The sequence below is a fragment of the Rhinolophus ferrumequinum genome, chromosome 6 (genome assembly GCF_004115265.2).
Source record: "Rhinolophus ferrumequinum isolate MPI-CBG mRhiFer1 chromosome 6, mRhiFer1_v1.p, whole genome shotgun sequence".
NCBI lineage: Eukaryota > Metazoa > Chordata > Mammalia > Chiroptera > Rhinolophidae > Rhinolophus > Rhinolophus ferrumequinum.
Window position 1 is genome coordinate 19,725,079 of NC_046289.1, and position 23,344 is coordinate 19,748,422.

Sequence of the window (23,344 nt, forward strand, 5' to 3'; positions counted from 1 at the left end):
CACATATTAACTCCATTCAGTACAAGGAGTAAATTATCATTAGGGTAAATTATACAGCATATGAATCAAGGTGATCATAGGGCAATCATCTCTGTCATCAATTAACAAGAGGTACAATATCTTGTGAAAGTCCAAGAGGTTTACAACGCTTTCTGTTATCACTACCTAATGGTTAAAATGTTCAGAAAAAAATTGATTTTGGAGAGTCGTGTTAATGTAATCCCTTAATCTAACGACAGGATAGTGATTCTAAACCAAAAGAATTAATCTTGTATATTGCTCAATCTGCCACAACATATTGGCAAGGGATAAACAGAATGGAACAGAGCATAATGACCACAATAATACATTAGGGTCCTCTCTTTTAGATTTTAAGAGAAATAGTGGCTGACAAAGGTGTATGAGGATTTTGATATGAGACAAGCTTGTGAACTGGTGTTTTACATAAACAGTGCAACACTCTTATAATGGCTAGAAAACAAATTTATATGTATATATGTGTGTATGTATATATATATATTACACATTTGCCTATATACAAATATATATGTATGTACACGTATGTGCATATATATGTACTTAATGTGATATATATATGATTACGGGGGAAATGTCGTCTGATATATTTCTTAAAATTCTGAGAGGAAATTAGAATAATACTGAATTATATTAAATAATGCCTTTCATATTGCTTTCAGAAGGCATGCCATTGACTCTAAATTTTTTGTTTTTGTTCGTTGTTCTGATGTTATTTTTAGATTTAGTATGGAACCAAATGCTGTGATTTAAAGGAACACATCAGTGAATCTCTACATTTAAGGAATGAAGATGTCATCTATTTCACAATATAGTAAACTAAATCTCATGAAGAATAAATGATTTGTCTCAGGTCAGAAAGCTAATTATGTGAGAGCCTCATATTTTTATTTTGTTAAGAAGATGTATCAATTGAGTCATCCAACCAAGTATTTGTTGTGCAATATATCGAAGAGTGTTTAAGAGTGCAATATAATACATGCTCCCTAACCTTGAGAGGGTCACAATCTAATTTGGGAGATAAGATACTAGAACAGAACTAATTTTTAAAATGGTATTAAATGATGTACTATACAACATTTTGGAGCTGAGATAAAAGGGAAAAAGCATTAGTCAATATGGGTAAGGTGACATTTAAGCTTGGTTTTAAGGGATGAAGTCATGCATTTTAGCCTCTAGGAATTTGCAGTCTAGTACTCGAGAAAGGGGAAGATAGATATGGAAACAATGATCTGTGTCAAAAAGCAGATGTTTTATTGTATAACTAAAAGCAAAGTCTAGTATAAATACAGTAATTAATAAGCGTCATTAGCAGAGAGAAGGAAGCAAAAGGTTTCATGGAGTAGTTGGACCTAGAGGGACAAATAGATATGTCAGAAAAGATGGGGTACAGAGGAAGATATCCCAACAACAATATGAATAAATTCAAGGAGATGCAGAAAATGGCAGGCGTGTCGCTTGAGACACAGGGCAAGTATTGGTATGTGTAGGGGAGAGATGATTGGAAAGACAGACTGAGACTGGGTTGTAGAGAGCTATGAATTCATGCTTAGAAACTGAGACTTTTCCTGCAGGCCCCAGTAGTCACTGTAATTTTCCTAGTGGACTGACAAGTTGTGATGGTGTTTTGGAAAGCTAACTCAGGAGATATAGGGGATTGGACCATCAAGCAACTAGAAGCAGCGTGGCCAGTTGGGAGGCTATGCTTATATTTCAGAAAAAAGATTAGGGCCCAAAGTAGGACAGTGGCAAAAGAAATAAATGTGAGAAGAAAAGAAATGAACACGAGACCATTTTATCTAGTGAACATGAGGGGGCATCCAGCAACCATTAAGGAGGCAGTAGGGAACTGGAACTTAAGAGAGAATACAGATTAAAAAAAAAAAAAAAAAGGTTCACACCCATGATATGACACCATGAAAAAGGATGCATATTTGAGAATACGCATTAAAGATAAAACAGGTTTTATTAGGGGATTTGTGGTAATCAACATTAGATACACAAACTTGGCGTTGCCCCTGCCAGAAGGCCCTTTCCGACAGTCGGTGCTGCCCTCACAGCATATGCTAACGACAGTAAGCAAGAAAGCCTCCTGCTCCATCTTTCCATCTGAGGATGGAATTCTACATGACTCTCCCACATTTGTACGTAGGACCTCATCCAACCATTTTCTTACCTTTCTCAGGTCCTTTACTCCTTTCTCAACTTCACTCCTTTATTCTTTTCCTTTGCATTTTATGTATTCATAGTATTAGCTCCCGGTTATGACTTTGAATTTTTCCATTCTGCCTGACACAGAACATATCCTTGAAACACCAATGGGTCTCCATTGAAACTCAACCCATAGGGAGTGAGTGATGCCTTCAGAATTTCTAAGCAAGAGCTAAAGATCACCGGTGCACTTCGGAGTTCAGGAGACTTATCTTGAAACTGCAATTTTCATACTACAATCCATTTTTAATTACATCGTATGTTAGAAGAGTAGAACTTTCTATAAATCCATTTACTCACACTTTGTATACCTTTCCTTTTTTTGGTAATTGCTGTTGCTACCATTGAAGGTGTCTGATGTAATAGTTTCCTATGGTTGCGGTAACAAATTTATGCAAATCAGGTGGCTTAAACAGAAATGTATTCTTTCGTAGTTATGGAAGCTAGAAGTATAACTTAATACCACTGAACAGAAATCAAGACTTCAGCAGGGTTGCACCCTCTCTGGAAGCCCTAAGGGAAAACCTAATCCCTTGACTCTTCCAGCTTCTGGTGGCTGTAGCATTCTGTGGTTTGTGGCTGCTTCACTCCAATCTCTGCCTCCATCTTCACCTCATCTCCTCCTCTGTGTGTGCAGAGAAAAATCTCCTTCTACTTCTCTCTTATAAGTATACTTGTGATGATATTTCGGGCCCAGCCAGACAATCCAGGATTATCTGTTCATCTCACTATCCATAACTTAATCACACTTGCAAAGACCCTTTTTCCATATAAGGCAAAATATACCCATTGCAGGATTTGGACTTGAAATATTTGGGGAACATTTTTCAACCTACTATAGGCAGGTGGGTTAATGCCCCCTCTCTCAAGCTATCTCGTGGTGACATTTCCAGCTAGTTCTTCCTTGTGGAATCCTGAATGTCAGGATGCTAGCTTAGATACGAATTTTGATCTAAAAAGGATCTGGACTTTGATATCAATGTTGGTATAAACCCATCCCTCCTAGCCTTTCAAACAGTGGCACCATGTGATGGATTCCATATGAAGCCCACAATTTGTAAAAGCACTCTCAACTTTGTTTTTAAATATTTGAACAGTTTCCGAAGAACACTGCACAATGGTGTGACATATGGATTTCATGATTATGCCGAGACTAAGATAATCAATTCTACTGGTGACATTAAGATGAAATCAATGTTGTAGGCCACAAAATATGCAACCTGACAAAAAGTGACAGCAATTAGAAAATTGTTAAAATGAAATACATAACATAAACTCTAGGTTGACATAATATATGTGGCAGAGATAAAGATTTATTTAGTGACATAATAGTTGCTGGTAGCAATGAAATAGTACTGCAGTTAATTTTTTAAATCGCTTTACTAAAAAGGGGGTCAAGTGGCATATAAGATCTAACAGCAGATAATTCAACATTTAATTTTTATTAGGTATGTCAAATTTTCCGTTATTTAGTTGAAGCAACTTTAGAATAATATTAATATTACATCGCACTTGTTAGACATATTCTGAAGTTATCGTTGGGTAACTGGTGAGTGACTAGGAAAGCCCTTAAAGAGCCAACATTTCTCAACACCCATACCACAAAGTGGAGAGGCCAGGGGCCAATAATGAGCTCCCCATAAACCTGGAATGATGTTATTACACTTTTAAGGAGTGAATTTTAAAGTAAAGTTTGGATTCTGTACTTGGAGGAAAGGAATAATATATATAAGTGTAAAACTTCTAAATAAAAGTAAAATAATTGAAGCTTGTATGTTTTGAACATCTGGATGTTTGATGTACATCAAATAGCTAAGAGGATTAACTGAAACTTTTTACTTCTTTTTTTTTAATTTGAAAAGGCATATTTTAATGTTAATAATTTTTTTCCATTTTTTTATTAGTTTCAGGTGTACAAAACAATGCAATAGCTAAACATTTCTTTTTACTTCTTAATCTGTTGGTTTTCGAGTCATGTGGACCTAGCTAATGATTCCTTTTAGAGAGACACATTAGCCATTTCAAATTCATTAAGAAGCTACATCTTTCCTCTCACCCATGGAGTCAGGCCTGTTATTTCATAAGCTCTATTCATACATGTCTATACTCATCATTGATACACCTAAGCATTCAGCAGAGCAAACTCTCATTTATTTTGCAGAACATTTAAGCCATGTTTGAGCATTGTAAAACTCCTTGTGCAAGTCTAGTACACATTTTTAAAAGATTCTTAACCAGGCCAGGAAAACCAAGAAATATTTTTAACGTACGTACCCTGATAACTCATCTAGGTTATGTTTGGATGGTTGCCCTCCTAAACACTCATGAAAATTGTATTGGTGGTGTATTTTGTTCACCATAAAATATATTTTATTATTATAATTTATTATATTCTTAAAATTAAATTCATTTGTTTCTTTTAAATTTTCAAATGTGGCTACTAGAAAATAAAAGATAGTACCAAGCTAGGTGGCTGGCTAGGTAAAGAGGAGTATTAATAAAGGTTTAGGATCGCTGGAACAAGGTAGGACCCCAGTAACTGGAATCCTGGCCTGATAAGAGAAGCAGAGGTGTTTCCTTCAAGAAAAGTAAGTGGCTGAAGTACTGAGTTCCCTAAGTCCAAGAGAAGCGGCAGCAAGACTGAGACAAAGCTCCTCCTGGTCCTAGAACAAGATGGACCAAGCCAAAGTCCGGGCTTGGTGAGATCACTGATGAGAGTGATCAGGCCCAAAAAGATTATAGGAAACTGAGCAGGACATCCCAGTGGAAACCAGCAATAAATTAAGAGTAATAGAAAGACTTCCCCCTCAAATACCCTATTAGACCAGAGAAGAGAATGTCTCTTCAGCATTGCAGGAGTTCTTTAGGAGCCTCACGTGAGAAGTGTTTACATACTCCAAAACCTTGTTCTTTTCTCACTTACACCCACTTATTCCTCTAAGGACAAAGGCCATATGTGAAGACTGAAGTTTGAAAGTTTCCTTGCTTTTGAGTTGTTTGTACACAAAATACCTCTAGGCAATATGGAAAACCCTTTTTTTCCCTGGTTTCATAACTCACAAGACAGTTGAGCACATTCTAAAATTTTCCTTTCCACCAACAATGAATTTAAGCCAACGTCAAGCCCAGGAAGTCTGAGGCTTTAAAATCTGATTTTTCAAGGCATGTTTATTTTTAATTGGGGCTTCCTTCCAAAAATGCTATCAATATAGTTAGCTCTCCCTATTGCTATAAAAAAAAAAATCCTGTGTAATAATTGACAATTGATGTATTTGCATTGTAAAATAATGTACATAATGACCACCTTTACTTATTTTTCCAAATTTGTGTACAAAACCACAAAAGTGGTAATAGATTTGACTTTTGCCTTTAAACCACAAGGTCTTAGACTTAAGCCACTAAAGATATGGAAAATACTGTGCAACAGAGTGGAAGGGAATTTCAACAAACCTTAATATTCTATAGTTACAAGATGTTTTATCCGGAACAGGGGTTCAATGGGTAGAACTCAAGAAGGGCTAGGAAGTGAATCCATTACATTTTTCCCCCCAAATATTCGTTAAATTAAATAACCAACTAGAATTTTCCAAAGTTTAGGCTATGGCTTTGGTACCACGTAGGTTTAATCAGAATTCTTCAACCAAGGCTTTAAAGCTTGGTGTCTAGCTTTCTCAAGAAGCCACTGGCCATTTGGTCCAGTCATTTACTCAGAGGGGCACCAAAGAGTGGGCTCCCTTTTACTTTATAATCTAATTCAAGAATAAGGAGGAGGGGGGAATGGGGAGATATTGGTCAAAGAATACAAACTTTTAGTTATAAGATAAATAAGTTCTGGGGAATGTAATGCACAGTATGGTGATTATAGTTAATAATACTGTATTCCATACTTGAAAGTTGCTAAAAGAATAGATACTGAATGTCCTCACCACAAAAAATAAAATGTATTAATTATGGGATGTGGTGGTTAGCTGACCTAATCTTTTTGCAATATATAAGTGTATCAAATCAAGATGCATACTTTAAACTTATAGAATGCTATATGTCAATTATATCTCAAAATGGCTGGAAATGGTTTTTGTTTCATTTTGTTTTGTTTTTTAAGGATAAGTGCTTCTGGAATTAATGCTGACATGAAAATCAGGAGGTGGTGGGATTCTCACTTCTGTCATTAATTAGCTGGATGATCTTAGAAATCATTTAAGCGTCCTGGGCCTCAGTTCCTTATTTTTCTAATGTAGGAGTTTAAATTTTGAAAAAAGTAAACACAAACTCTATATTTACCTTCATAGACAAACATCAAAAATAGAGACTGTGAGTGATTTTTGTTTTCTTATGTAAGCAATTTCCAATAATTTTTTTTTTTAAAAGCCAACCTAATTTTTAAAAAAACGTATAGGTGAGGTGATTTCTCATTTATCTTTCAGGGGTAGGGTCCCGAGACTGAAATATACAAAAAATAATGTGTATCACGTGAGACTGCCTGGACACCTGCCATCTAATTACCAGCCAAGCTGTCTTGTCTCTCAGCTTGCCATGACATCTGGATTGTAAATGTCATGACATTTCAGTCATTCAGCATTCCCAAATTGATATACCCTACATCCTGCTTTGGTCCCTAAATTAAAAGACAGCACTTACTTTTAAACAGAATTCCAGAGTATATACAGAATTTGGATCTCCTTTAACCAACGGCAGAAAAGAGCTACTTTATAAATTATATGGGGATACTGGAGTGGTGGTTGGGTGGGCAACGAAAGGAAGAGGAGAAATAAGTCTGCTCAGAAATGCACAAGGTTGGGGAAGGTACAGACCATGAGCGGGTCAAAATAAATTTTTATTACCCCTAATAAAAGACATTTGGTAAAAGATTCAGTACCTCCAGTGGCTGCAAATCGATGAATATTAAATAAATGATCTAAAAAATGTTGTGGTGACAGGACTGTAATGCAGCTAGCTAGAATCATGTTTATAGTTTTAATTAATTGTATCAGCATTGGGACCAGAGCCTGGCACATTCTCAGAGCAAGGCGATGGAGTGTCCTTGGTTCCTATAGTGGCAGGACCATATTTGTGCTAAAACTCGTACAGGGAAATAAGGATGCAAGTACCAAGATAGACTTAGATATTCTCATTTTCCCCCCTACCTTCTTACATATGGTGATTAAATAAATTATCACATGGTATGATTATACCTGCTCTTACAGTTTTTTTTCTTCCAACTATCATTCTGTTAAAAAAAAATAGTAGTCATAAAATAACAAACCAACAAACCAAATATCAGTTTTATATAATATATAGCCAGTTCATTGGTTGAGATAGAAATCTGTGAATTCAGCAGTTTCCTACAGCATGAGGAACTGCCTGCTTTCACACCTCTGCTCATGTTGAGTGATAAAGAATTATAGCAATTCTGCACAGAAATGGACCAACTTCATTATTATATACAGTAAAGGTTTTAGTGGCACATTTTCTCTTTGCCTGAAGGAAAAAAAAAAATGATACCCTTGATAACCAAGAACATTATTAAAACTAGTTTCCCAAAGAGTTTAATGATAACTAAATTATTTCTCCTTAAGAAAACCAAATTGTGAATACAGTTATGCATGTTACATTTGACACAGTAAAGTTTATGCTGGCTGCTGAATGGCAGGCAGATATTTTTGTTGTTGTTGTGCAGTGCCTAGAATTATTGGAGGACAGGCATTTAAAACACATTTTCATTTTAAAATTAATTATGAAGGCTTTTATGAAATACTGAGTCTGTCGCTTCTATTTTCCTTCCACCACCACCTCCCCGCTCCAGTTTTTATACTGCTGTTGTTGGAAGTAACATCTGGATTTAATTATTCATTCACTGCATATTTTGCAATTTGGTCACAGTAGTAGATTCATGAGAAAGATTTAATTTTATCCAAGGGCAAGACCCTTACATATAACACTTATTTAACAGTTGAACCTGTTAATATTAATAATACCACACTATGGATTGGACCAATTTCTTTTGAGCCCTAAAGAGTCATTGCTCTTTTTATCATTTCATCAAACCACAGTAATACAGTGTAAATAGTGGTTAAGAGTATATGGGTTCAAATCCCATCTCTAAAATATACCAGCTATATGAACTGAGAGAAGCTTCTTGAGCTTTTTTATTCCTTAATTTTTTCATACATGAAACGGAGACGAGAACTGTATTCATAGGGGTGTTGTGGGAATTCAATGCATTAATAAATGTAAAAGTATATTAAACAATCCCTGGCTCATAAGTTCTCAACACATGTCGCTATTATTATGGTGTCCTTCTGAATGAAAATCACAAAAGACCCAGTTTTAAATCTAGGCAAGTTCCGTGTTCTATTACCTTAGATGATTTCAATTCCCACACGGTACCTTAATTTATCCTAAAATAGGTTGCAAATTAAATTTCCTCTTGCCTAACAGACAAGGCTGGCCTTGTATGTGAGCAGATGAGCTACAAGGTTGAGTGGCACAATTTAATCTCCCGGATGGGCCTCTCACATAAAACACCCCCTTTTTTACCCCCCGCCCCATATCCCCCTCCTCCATATACACGAGGACTTACAATTTTCAATCAAAAGAGCCAAGTAACTCGATAGAATTTAGGGGAAACTGTAAGACCTTACTGGTTACGATGACCTTAGCTTGAGTTACTTTATCAGACATATCCTGGGATCCTGAAGTATTGTGTGTAGGATAGATCTTTTATGGTAAAAACAGAAAGTTAGAGACAAGGTGAGTACTGACAAGTGTACTCTATGGTCTCAGAAAAATATTCAGTTTACCTGCCACCTATGTGCTAGAGATGGAAACAAAGACTAAAGGGCAAGATAAGGCACAAAATGTTCACCGATTAATTTAATTTCTATTTTTTATACCTATAGGTGAAACTTTTGGGGGAGGTCTGAGGGGAGGACTAAAGGGGTTACAGTCAATTCATGCCAAACTATTTCAAATACTGCAGAAAAGCCACAAAAGAGGACACTTTAGAATCAGGGCTACAATAAATGAAATAATAGAGAGGATAATCTAGGTAATTATGATGAAAAAAAGGAAAATCAGAGATGAAAGAAAGAAATTCTAATTTAAAGAAGGAAACTGAAAAATGGGTCATTTACAGAACCAAGCAGCTCGCTGAGTAGAAATATTTAATGAGTTCAGGTCTATTTCCTTAGTTAAGAGTTTTGTGTTTAAATGGCACCTCTCAATTTATGACAGTTTTCAAGAATGAGTAAGACCACATCGTCTAAAAGGAATGGATGTTAAATTGGAAACATAAAGATCAGTCCTAAACAGGATGTGTGGTTTAAAGAATGCCTTTTTTTTAAACCATTTTGCATGACGCTTCTGTGAAATCTTTTATATAAAAATCTGAGGAAATGACTGAAACGCAAGTAAAACCACTGCTCAGAATAAAGGTGGTTCTTTCAACGTGAGCTTTGTCTCTTTTACAATTTATTAGGCATCTCTGTCAAAGCCAATCGGCACTTTGGCGTTGTAGTGATTTGGGAAATTTCTGGAGAAGCAAACCGGATAGAAGCAGAACAAGTGGCTGTGGCTTGTTATGTTCATTTGATCTACTCTGCACAGTTGACTCAAGAGCACAGAAAACATCACTGTTTTTTCCTACTCCAACCACAGAAACCACACTCTATAGCAACCCACACACTGCCTTCCTGTCGTGGGAGATTTTCATTCAGTATATTCCTGAGGTGTGGATTTTTCCAAAGGGAACATCAAGTCAGATGATAGAGGAGACATTGAGGTCACCTTGCTGATCCAACATCCCCACTTAGAATCATTTCACAGCGGTGAACTAGACTTTCCTTTTCAGAGAGGCAAGCTATCTGCCTCAGGCCAGAGGGGTAATTTAATGACCTCCTCAAAGCTAATATTTAAGTTTTGGGGGATGATTGGTCACTTTACTAAATAATTTGCAATAAGTTTCCTTTAAATGTTTTTCTAATCTGGGGTATTCCAAAAATATCTATTAATACCTAGTAATAAATTCTAACTTATAAATAACTCATTCAGGAACACACTTTGGGAATTAAATAGTTAAAATCTAGAACTCATTTTTTTTGTTCACAAAAATACCATCAATGTAACAGGATACAGGAAAAACAAATGCACTCACTGCATCAATCTTTTTTTAATAATTATAATAAACCTCTTTCCACAATTCACCATACAGAGGAAATCGAAATGCCAGATGTGATTCGCCAATGTGTCTCAATAAAGACAATTTATTGAAATCCCCACAGTGGCCAGCTGAGTTAGTTCCCAAGTGTCTAGCATGAACCATTCTAATTGGTAGGCTCTATCAAGTGCTTTGCAATCTTGTCCAATCACAGCGCACACAGGGAGATGGAGGAGGCCCACGTGATTAGAAGGGACTTGCCCAGGAAAACGATGACTTCAGGCCCCACTTAGCCACCTGGTGTGGGGTTCACCAATGTTCCAAAGGCACCATCTGGGAGGCTGCGGCCTAGATTTCCTGGGTCTTATCAGAAACACTCTCCCTTCAGTGCAAAAAACAGAAGCCCTTCACCATCCAGCCCCATGGTAGTGTAATTTGGCTGCTTGCCTTAGTCCATTAAAAACATGTGTCTGCTTTCCTTGGCCCTGTGCTTTTCTCCCCTGGCCAGCATCCCCCTTTCTTCTAAGGAAACATGCCATTGCTGATCTCTCTACAACAGAAGTCTTCCCTGGCTACCCACCACTGTCCAAGCCTACTGTCTTGCTTCTGGCTCACGTGGCTCACACCATGGTTTGGTTTGGCCCAATCAGCACATTTACAGCCTCAAAGGCATAGGATTATGGGCTTGACTCCACAAACTGCTTCTTAGAACCATGCCCTGCTCTCATCTGCATCCAGTGTAGGGTCAGCACCTGATGCTTCCAGATAAAAGAAACTGGCTCAAAAAAAAACTCCCACCATGGTGTATCCCATATGGTGGAACCTAGGGAAGACCAATGCGCCTTCAGCTGTTATTTTGACTTTGGATCTAAAGGGGCTCTACAGCTCGCCTCTTTCAATTCCCTCATTTAATAGGGAAGTTTAGGGACGTGTGGAGGAATTTACCCAACATATCTGTGGCAAAGATTGCTTCTTGTCCCCAAATATCCAGGTTCTCTTGGTTCTTTTCGAAAAATCTCAATTGGTTTTTAAGGGAGATACATGGCTTTCCAGCTAGTGACTGTTGTTGTCTTGCCGTTCTTGCTTTGCAGACAATTGTGGTCCGCGGATATAAGCAAAGTGATGAGTGCTACTTCAGGGTCTTACCCTTAAATGTGACAAGACATAATCTTTCCTTTTCCCTTTTTCCATTGTCTGGAAAATAGGAAAAACTTGAATTCAGATATGGGAGCTACATGTTGGGAGTGGCAGAATGTCCCTTTAGTCCTAGACCACTAACCTCTGGATTGTTACCTTATTAAGCCACCTGGCATTGGTGGTGGGGCAGGGAGGAGTTCTTTTTATACAAGTTGAGCCTTTACAATAACTAGTGCAGACTCTCCGTGAAACGCAGCTCTTCTTTAGGTGACGGTACAACATCATTATAGCAGCTTGGGGTATTTTGTAAAGGTGAAAAGCACTTCAGAAAAATGTATGACCCGCAAGAGACTACCAGCTATTCCAGAGCAGGAACCATCAGTATCCCCAGCACTTGGCACATAGTAGGTGTTCAAGCAAAACTGTACAATTTGGCACCTGGAGCTAACATGCCACACCCCTTCTTCTCTCTCATTGTATCATCTCCTTTTCCTGTCAATGTGGAGCTAATTTCTCAGGAGACAAACGAGGAACTGACTTCCCCAGCGCGAGATTAATTATCCCATGCCACTGCTCACTCCCGACCATATCAGTCTTTGACAGTGTGCAGAGATAAATGGTGAGGCAGCCATTTGAAAGGAAATCATTATGGCACCTCTCTGCTCCGTGTTATCACATTCATATCAGCATGGGAGATAACTTTGAAACTACTTGTACTGCACTGAGAACCAATGTTCTGGCTGGGGCCTGCAAAGATGAAAAAGCCTCTTTCTGCTTTCAAAGTCTTCCTGTTGCATTTTGCCTTTCAAAGGCACCGACTGCTCGTGGAAAGGGCTGCCCTGGCAGCAGTGGGCACCAGCGACCTTCTCCTCTTAAGAGATACCAATTGGGAGGACAGGGGGCTGTTTCTTGGCAGGGGAGAGATGTGGGCAGATATGAGCAGGACTGGGCCTGTTGACTGTTTAGTTCAAGCCTGGTCCCATGCTGAAACTCCTACCACCACAGGCACTCCTCAGGTAGGAAGAAGGAATGGGGGCTGTATAGGCCATGGGCTAACTGGTCTAAATTTCAAATAGACTAATTCTCTGCTATTCCATGTAGTCGTTTTTGCTTTCAATTTTCTACTCAATTAAATATGTCGTAGAAACACCGACAGACTCAGGTGACATACTGTAGCTAACATTCTAGCTCTCAAATGGTTTACTCTAAAGCAGAAGCTGAGTTGTGTAAAGGTTCAAAGAAGCATTCCCACTTTGCCTCAGGGAGAAGGTACCTCTCAGTTGAGGCCGGCAATTTGAGAGGCAATAGTCCATTTTTCCTGCAAAGGGGAACCCTGTAGAATTTCAGTGTTGGATTTGCCCATGTGTGGAATGCCTCACTTCCCCTCCCCAGGACTCTGGGGAGCTGACAGAAGGACCCCAGCTTCAGGTCAGGGGTTGATAAAAGGGTTGTTCCTAACTTAACATTTCCTTTAAGATCTGGGTGAAAAAAAAGTTAATCCAGATTTCTCTTGTAGCATCTTCCCTCCAGGCCAAAGAGATGCGTATAATATTTGCACAGTGGGCGTTCGTTATTTTTATTTCTTTATTGTCATAAAGCAGCAACAAGAAAATAGGGGTCATTCACAGCAGATGGAGTAAAACAAAACAAAACAGAAATGAGACATTCACCAATACAATTTCTTAGTCTCAAAGGTTAGGCCGGCCAGTTTTCCTTACATCTAGTCACCTGCAGGCATTCACAGGGCTGCGACCTGATCCAAGTAAGTCATCTGGGCCGTTCTCCTCTACCATTACATCGTTCTGGGCCTGCCATGCAAGCTTCCCTGCTACGTGTGATTGCAGTCACTGTCCCTTGAACTTTGCTAAAAAGTTGAAATGACCCAAAGTGGCATTTCAGGCATCCACTGGGAGGGGGCTGGAAGTGGGGGTGTCTTGGAAAGTATCCGCCATGGATGAGGGGAACTACTGTATATTTAATTGTTTGTATTCCAAAAGCCTAAGGGACTTTTCAACAAAGGGTTACACAAAAGGCTTTTATCGCCCTGGACTCTGAACACATTTTGTGACTTACACTTTGATTTTCTCATCTATAAACTGAGGAAATAATAGTCCTGTGCATGCAAAGCTCTCAACTTCATGCATGGCACCTGGTAAGCACTGTATTCAGGGAAGTGATAGTTATACCCAGTTGGTACTCAGATTAAGTAATTACAAAACCCTTTGCTAGCACCAAGCAACTAACTTGCACTAAAAGAGCAACTCTATGTACTTCAGATTCCACACATTAGTCCTTTTATTGAACTAATACGATGTGGTCTATGTACAAAGAGTTGCAAATGGAGCATTTAAAACTTTTTTCTGCTGGTTGAAGTATTAAAATTAAATGAAGTATGTGAAGCAGTTCTACAGCCAAATATTGTCACTCAGACAGAGCATGTCAATTTTATGATAGAGAAAACAACGAGGTAGCTATCACTCAGGGATGGAAACTGAGTCAAAGAGAGACAGTTTGAAGCAAATACTTGCTGCAGACTTACATCTAAGTCTCTAAGTCACATCACTGACTTTTCATTCAAATTTGCTTTTTAAAATAAACAAATGAGACAACAAGAGAAACAGAAAACTCTAGTCTCGTTCTCTGGTTTCTGTGCTGCAAATGCAAAGAGATTGGTAAAAAATATTCCAGGAGTCTTTCCTTTGCAAAGATAGTAGGAATTTCCCCTAAAATGTATCGGAATTCTACTTCCATAAGTTCTCTCAGACACACATTTGTCACTGTGGAAACCATCTGCCTCTAGGTAGAGATATGAATCAGATTAGCTCCTTGCCTGGGAACAATTCACCTCGGGGCCTTACTCGTGCAAAAAGTGTACCCAGATGTTAGCAAACAACTGCACTGTCATTTTCCCCCTTCCAGAATCTCTGTCAAGAAACACTGTAGAGTTATGGCTTTACAAATATGCTACAAATGACATGCAATAACAAAAAACTGGTGTTGTTTATTCATAAGGTATACCAGCCCATCAGTGAGAACATAAAGCTGCTGGCATTGCTTATTTCAACATTTCAATGAAAGATCACAAAATGTGCCTTGGATACGCCATGTTTTCTCTCACCTCTTTACATGGAGCAGGGGGAATCAATATATAAGGTTAGAGCTGAACATGATCTGGCCCAGCCCAAGCTCTGCATTGGCAGTTTGGCCCAACGTCACTTGGCTAGTTAATGGTGAGTAAGAAATGGAATTCAAGTCTCCACTCCCAGTCCTTCAGTTCTTTTGTAAAACCACACGCTCATCTGACAGCCAATGGGATCTGGAGCTAAAGAAGAACAATCAGGGGTGCGCCTGCTTAAGAGAAAGGAGCAAGTCACACACTGATTTCATGTTTCCTTAAGGAACTCAGGTAGTGGTCTGTGTGTCTAAAATCCCACTTCTGCTAATCTGAGACAAGGGAAGCACCTAAGATTGACTGTCTCCCAAGCCCACTTGTCATATTTGCATTGCCTTGCTTTGAAAAATGGAAATTCTGACATGTGTCAATCTGAGAGTCCCTCAGGAGTTCTAAATTTCTTGGCTCACATCTTACGTTTACTCATTTTTCAAGACCCAAAAGAGTCATGCTAAGAAACAGACCTGAAAAGACTTGAAAACCAGATAGACATTTCCTCTTCGATTTCCCACACAGTCCTACAACTACTCTGCAACTGGCACTTGCCAGGCAAAGTTTGAAGGTTTGACCATGTGTGCAGGCAATGGGCTTCACTTCCTCATCCCAGGCTCTCCACCCTCCACGCTGCCACACACCCGTCAGGATCAATCAATTCCGTCTCTCTGCTTCCTCATTCAGTCATCTCAGGATGCAAGTCAAGTTCCTCTTTCTCCATTAAATCTCATTGGACCTTTCTAGCCTTCATTGTACCGTCAAATTCAGTACTGAATTTAAGCACATCCGATGTCATCCAACGTTGGTATCTCTGTGTTGTGTCCTACTAGATTGTAAGTTTCTCCAGTGGACTGTAAGTTCCTTAAAGACACAGTCATGCCTTTTTTTTTTTTTTTTTTGCGGTTACCATACAGCTTTGCATATAGGAAGAACTCAAAAATCAAACATTGATTGATTTCCCCCCTAATGCTTAGAGAATAGAAGTTATAGCTTATACTTTCTAAGAATCTCCCATAATATATCAGGCTGGATTTTATTTGATTTATATATTCCAAAGTTGATGTACATTATAGGATGTGTAGTCCTAATCTATAGTCTCTATTCACTAGATACCGAAAGCACTTTCACACACTCCCCCTACTCCAATCGTGACAAACAAAAATGTTTCTAGAAATAGCCAAAAGTCCCCTGAAGGGGTCTGTGTGTGTGTGCGTGCGCGAGTGTGTGTGAAAATTATCCCTGACTGAGAAACACTGACTATATTACATTTACAACCATAATAGAGGTAATAGTTACAAAGAGTATTCTGTACCTTTCTGGATCTCTGTGGCTTAGAGGGATAGGATCTCAATAAAAGTGTAGCACAAACAGGACTGAAGCTCCTTCTCACACATCTTTTGGGCAGACTGTTTTAGGCAACTTATCTCTGAGGATAGGGAAGGACTGTGTCACATATGCGTGCCAGGATTCCCTGTGTACACCTCAGCAGGCTTAGTAATGTTCGTAAAGAGGTCAATGAGAAATAGCTCCTTGTCTTTCAGCTCTTGAACATAATAGCAATCTGACAAAGAAGAGAAAAGTGCTTTTCTGAAAGAATACTCCTCCTTTCTGGAGCTTGGGAATAAAATTTCGTATATGTTTGATCTCAGAGCCAAAAGAAAAGAAAAACAAGTTAGTCTTTAAAGGCAACTGTGGGCTGAAGACCAACATGGAGGCACCATTCTATCCTGACACCTCCACTGATTGGTGTTCTAGCCTCGTAGCAAGCTCCTGAGAGGGGAAAGCAAAGTTTGACTCTGTTTTAGAGGTTCACTGGTGAACCAGTAAAGAGACAAAAATGAGTAAACACTTCCTGAAAAGGTAACAATTAATTCTAAAGATGGCAATTTATCACACAGCTGTGAAGGGACACAGAAGACCCTGGGGTGTCCTTTTAGGTAGCTATTCATTGCTGCATCTGAAATTTCATTTGTCGCTCTTGCACACACATACACAAAAGAGTGAGAATGGAGACTTGGCAACAGAGAAAACAAAGGGGAAGGAGAAAGGAGAACCCTGCTCAGGTTATTAATGGAGTGGACTCGAATTTCATGAATCTTAACATTCTGCTCTTGGCATGGGCAATCGATCATCTCAGATGCAACAATGCACCCAACAATTAGGGCAAACTAGACAAGGGGGGGCCAGCCATTTGTGTGAGGGTTATACAGCGAGGCTATGGGTGAGTACCAGAGAGGGAAAAGGAATGTGCAAAACAAAGTGTGTTTTTGTGTCTCTCTTTCCCATTCCTACCTGTGTTCCATTTCAGTCCCTTTTGTCCTCATTTCTATCTCTCTTTAATCAGAATTCACAAAGCATTCAGTTGTAAAAATGAAGGTCCATATTTACCTATAATATAAGAGTATTTTCAAGCACGGCTGCAAGGCTACTCGATTGACATACTTCTCTCTGCTATGTGCTCACAAATCTGCCAGGTCTCCTAAACTCCTGCTGTTCCTCCTAGACTGTAATACATTCCCCACGTGACATGGGGACAGAGGTGAGTGGTATAAATCTACCTCAATAACTGAATAAAGCTCATTCAAGAGCGTGGTTATACAACCAAGCACATTCCTTAATTTCAACACTGTAGTGGAAGAGGTCATTAGTTAATGATCTCCTGTATTCCAAGTATTTTGTTACACTCTATCCACTACTCCATCCATCCATCCATCCACCATTTTTATTAAAAAAAATATGTTAAATGCCTACTAACTGGCAGACACAAATCTAAGCATCTGCCCAAATGAAGCCTAAAGTCTATTAGAAGCAGCAGATGTAAAAAGACAATTACAATATATTAAAATGAACAGTAGAATAGTAAGTGCCATTACTATAGAAATACACAGGACAGGTAAAATAAGGTATCTCAAAAGAGGTAAAATCTGAAGTGGTTTTTTTGAGGGGAGGGTGGGGAAGAGGATGAGCTAGCCAGAAGAGAAAGAGTGAAGGATTGGAGTAGAGAAGGGGTTCTCAGCAGGGAAAACAACTTGTTTATGGCATAAAAAAGGAAAATTCATTTGGGAAGTCCTGCTGATAAGCAAGTCAGTGTAGCTAGAACATTATGTGGGAGGGGTGGGGCAATATGAGTTGGAACTAGAAAGAAAGCAGATGCTAGTGTGACGTCTGTCTTCCTAAGGGGATCAGATTTTATCCTGAAGGCAATGGGATCCTTTGGGGTTTGAAGCTAGGAGATGGTTTAATCAGATAAGCAAAGCGAAATGTTGTCCTGACCACATTGTGGAAACTCCTGAAGATGGGCAGGACTGGAGTCCAGGAAACCATTTAGGAAGCTACTGCAGTAAAGAAGACAACAGCAGTGATGGTGGCGAGGTGGGGTGGGTTTAGTAGCTATTAACTAGGTAAAAGGAGATGTCACAGTGACTCACGAAAACCTCACCTCAGTCCTGTAAGGTAGATGCTAATACCCACCTTTCGGATGAGTCTTAGCAAGGTTAAGTAATTTGCTCAAGGTCATATAACAATAAACCAGTGGAGATATAAAATCTCCGATGATATCTAACTCCAAGGACCATTTCCTTCTCACTAAACTGAGTGTGATTTATCTCTCTATGGAGTTCTTATAATGTGTTAAATCCTAGGAATTAAAAATGAGTAAGAAGTACTTCCTGGCAACCAGTTGCTCAGAATTGAGTAAGCTATTAGAAACTTCATGCTACCATACTCTGTCTCTTGTTTTAATCCACGCAGTAGGTTCTGGAATAGCACTTTTATAGTCTAATAATTCTCATAGTCAAGAAAAGAATCCAGACAGACATCGAGTGTACGATTTTCCTCCCTTGATTTCATTCTATTATCTGGTAATCCCTTGTTCTGCTTCTAGCTAGCCACTTTCAAATTTCTGTAGCCCATAATGTCATTTCCTTTGAGTTATCACTTAGCCAAACTATACATATTTAGCTCCCTTAATTTTTCTTCATAAGTCATTCCTTCGATTCCCCTAATCCTGTTGCTTCTGGCTGGCCTACCTCCAATTTGTCTACATTTTGAAAGATCCTATGGAAGCAAAAGATACAGTGCTCTTATTAATAATTCTGCTTCTCATCATGTATTTTCACTGTTTTCAGGCCCTTTTCTATTCCTTGGGAAATTTTGCATTAAAATAACTTGATATCTCATGAGAAGCCTGTGTACTCCAACTGTTCATTTCTCCAAGGAGACTCACACACCACCCACCTGTTCTATCCCAAAGCATAACGATGTCAAAGGAGAAGGAATGGTAAGCGTGATTAACATACTGCTAGGCAGTAATGATCTGTTTCTGGAATTAGTTAGTAGCAAGACTTTTTTGTTGTTGTTCTTTTAAGGCTGCAGGAGGATGTAGGAAGAATAAAAATAAAATTTATCTGCAAGATGTTTCTAAATGGAATGCATTTATGACATTCTTATAGGGCTTATTTGCAGCTCTTTAAAAATAATTGACTATCTAATTAGAGAGATAGATCACATCGGTATAGAACAAATATATAGATAAATACCGCTTTTTATAGCTTCCACTACCATAGATAGAGAAACACACAGAGTGAAATCACTCAATATTTTAACTCTTAGGTTTTCTCTGTCTACATATATTATCCACAGTGGGGCTTCAAACATGCTTGAAAAGCTCCCTACTTTTAGCATTCATTTAAAAATTATTCTCTGATCTCTAAAGACAGAAACTTCCCATGGTATACACACACACACACACACACACACACACACACACACACACAGTGAAAACCATTCTAAATAATTTCTCTCTTGTTGGTTAAAATAGTCTGAAAAAACTGAGAAAAGGATAATAGGTTTAATTTTCTTCATCTTTAGGCAACTTATTTATGGCCCATTCATATCTGCTTGAAGTATCTCAATAGGAAGAAAGACTTGGAAATAGACTAGGAACTTAATTGAGAAGTCATTATAGACTCGCACAGCAGCACAGATGGTTTTTCTAGAGGCTCAGGTGTTAAACAGCAACCCAACCACTGCTTGATTTGAGACATGGCTAAAGTCCTGAAATTCCCTACCCCGATCTACCTGTCTGAGAAACATGAAGAGGTGCTGATATAAAGTATGCATAGATAGTCACTACAACAAATAAACCACTCGTGAAGGCACTGAGAAAAGGGCCCTGACTTGAGCATGGCAGCGTGAGACCAGGAGGCAGAGACGGTGGGTAACTCTCCAAGGAGACAGTATTTGAACTGAATCTTGAACTAACTTTTCCAGGCAGAGAGCATGACCAAAAAAGCAAAATCAATAATGATAATGACAGCTAACATTTACTGAGTGCTTACTATGTACCGGGCACTATTCTAAGCATATGGAATATGCGAACTAATTTTCTCCTCCATAACCCTATGGAAATGTGGATGTTTTTATCATCATCATTTTACAGATGAAGAAGTGTGCTCTTGTACATGCTGTATGTTCCCAGGTAGAAAGAACAACACGTCTGAAATTATTGCAGGGTGTAAATGTTGAGTGTACATGAGCAATATTGGTAGATGAGGAAGAAAAAGAAGGCAGTGATGGGAAACCATAGGAACCTACAAGTATGATTCTCCCTGGATGGTGAGATCATGGTTGGAATTCACTTAACTGTGATTTTTCTCTGCAATAAAAGTGTATTACTTGTTTAGAAAGGGAAATCAATGAGAGTATAAAACTCAGGAAATATGAGTATGGGGAAAAGAAAGAGTGTCCTCATCTGGGGACAGTATGTAGCTGATGGAAGGGGTAGGAGACAGTTTCATAGACAGTTACTTTTCAGTATTTTGATTTTGCTTTTAAGATGGGAAAGCTCTGGATATATTTATAGGCTGAAAGGGATGAAACTAATGGCACCAGTGGAAAATGAAGGCACTGAATGATGTCACAATGCTTGGGAAGAGGCCAGGGTAGAGGGATGATGAGCACAAGATCGTGAACAAATCGATGAAGAGAGACTTCTAAAGTGAACACGGATGTGGATACACTTAGACATAGAGAAACTTGAAGAAACTCATGATGGATGAACGTTTTCTTTTGAAAGAAAGTAGCATTTGAAACTTGGTGGTGTAGAGGCCGAGAAGGAGACTGAACTGGGGGGTTGAATGGATGCTGATCAAGAACGTTACAAGTGATAGGTTGTTGATCAAGAAAAACAAAAGAAAGGCTTCTAGGACCAGGCTCAAGGCATGACTCCAGTTGGGTAAAGAGCAGCATCTGTTTGGAATAATCTAGAATGAAAACAACAGAGGGAGAAAGCCTTGGAGGGTGGTAATGAGAGGCAATTATAGACTAATGGAAACTTGCTGAAGCAGGAAAGCAACTGGATATAAGTATGAGACTTGGGATATTATTAGGGTTTAAGGTCTTAGAGAGTTCACAGTTCAAGGCACGGTAAAGACATCGGGTTAGGCCATCAAGCTGGGTTGTTGTGTACAAGGGGTCTGGTTGCTACCCTAGTTCAAGAGTATATCCTCTCTTACTTGAAATAATGCCCAAGTAATATGACAGAGATGTATAACTCACCTCTTGCTCCTTTACAATCTTTTTAAACATGGCAGCCAGAATGATCTTTAAAAAGCATACATCACATCACGTCACTCCACTACCTAGGACATTCTAACAGTTTGCCACGAAACTCTACTAATATCCCAATTCTTTTCCATGGCCCACAGGCCCTGTATGAGCCAGCCCCTCGCCACTCTCAGACCTCACTTCATACCACATCTCCTCTTGCTCTAGCTATATTCCTCTTCTTTCGAACTCCCCCAACATGTTTCACCCTCAGGGCCTTCACATTAATTATTTCCTTTGTTGTAAGGGTTCTTTTCCCAGACTTTACAGGCCTGAGTTTATCTTTCAGGTTTCAGCTTAAATGTTTCCTCCTTAGAGGGACTGTCCCTAAAGTAACTAGCCACATACCATTAACCATGTGTAACAACTTCCGTCCCTCATTTGTTTTCGTGATAGCCTTTGTCTGTGAATACTACACTCTCCTGCTAATTTATTTTTTGATAGTCTCCACTCCCGCTCCCAGAATGTATGTCCCGTAAGAACTAGAATCACAATTATGAGTTTCTGTTTTGTGTTCGTGGCAGCTTTAAAGTCTAGAAGAATGCTTGGTCCATAGAAGAAATCACCCCACCTTCCTCACCCATGTTTGTTGAACGAGTGACCTGAGAAGAAGCTAGGGCCTTTGAAAGGTGGTACACTCTGGGATTCTGAGGCACATCTTTCATTTTATAGACAAAGGTTTAATGGTCTAAGAGGCTGTGATTCAAGATGAGGAGGACTGGGAAATTGTGTCAGAGAGCCACAGTGATAAACAAAACCAAGATAAGGTAGGGCATGGCGATAGCCTGGGCACCTTAAACCTGGTGATGAGTTGTCATCATTATTCTTCCAGAACGTCCAAGGAACATTATTTTGCATAGATTGTGTCACTGAGAAACAAATTAGGACATTCATAATTTAAAATGTCAACACTTCACACACTCAGAATTAAACTGCATTGTTTTCTTCTGGTTTGCTGAAAAGATAAAGTGCAGGGTAATAAAATAACAGCCTTGACTTTCCACCCAGCCTCTCTCTCTGATCTCTTTTCTTGAGTGATCTTACTACAAATGTAGTTTTAAGCACTGAGGACATATTGAGATTTGAGTTGGGGACGCAAGTGGGAAAGAATGCACGTGTCGCTGAGGGGCCAGAGCCATTTTCAAGTTGGCTCGACCACGTTGCTGCTCTGTTAGTGAGAATTACGAAGACACCTTCGACAAAAAGGCAGGAAAAGAAGTCTTGCTTTTGGAAGTAGCACAGGAGTCAAAGCCATGTGTGCTTTTGAGGGTGATGACCTGGGGCCTTTCTAAGGAAAAGACTAGATAGCTGATAGACACCCTTTGCCAGTTCAAATACTTCTTCAAATACTTGTTACCAAAGAAAACTCCATTGATATCCACTAGTTGGTGAATCCTACCTGGGGAAAACATACCACTTCTCCACACCAAGAAGAATCTTCTAAGAAAGCCTGGTTTTCTGAATTATCTAAAATATCACTTAAAAGTAACACCGGACACTGAATCTCCACGCCATTAAAGAAGGAAGGAATGATCTGGGTTAAAAAAAACTACAACAAACTGAGACCAGAGACAAAGACTATGAAAGCTAGTATTCATCTAGGTTTGGGTGGAGATGTCCATTATTATTACTAATAACGAAAACAATAGTAATAAATGAATTTAATCCTAAAGCAGGAGGCGTAATTGACAGTGTAGGCATGAAAGTCTTATAATAACCCAAGCCTCAGCTGTGTCTGGGCAGTGAGAGTAGGAAGAACTAGGAAAAATAATTGCAATTAAAAAGCAATTGACATATATGGATTGAATCGGGCACATTATCTCCAGCTTCTGGTTCAGCGTTTTTATGAAAATTAAATAGAGAGGCTAATTAGACTGCAGGAAAACATCCACTGAACTCCAGTTTCCACCAAACAAAAAGAAAAACCAAGGCCAGGTGTGAGAAAATAGAAGAGGAATCAGAAGCTTTCTAATTACCGATTTCTGGTTACTAGTATTCTAATGAAGGAACAAGTGAGTAAAATGCAGGATGGC

General features: G+C 39.0%; 1 protein-coding gene across 7 annotated transcripts in view; it reads right to left on the reverse strand.

The window, feature by feature from the left end:
• The window catches only part of NRXN3 (neurexin 3), a 1,454,076-nt gene that overhangs the window by 97,497 nt on the left and 1,333,235 nt on the right, over window positions 1-23,344 (reverse strand). The window lies entirely within an intron of this gene.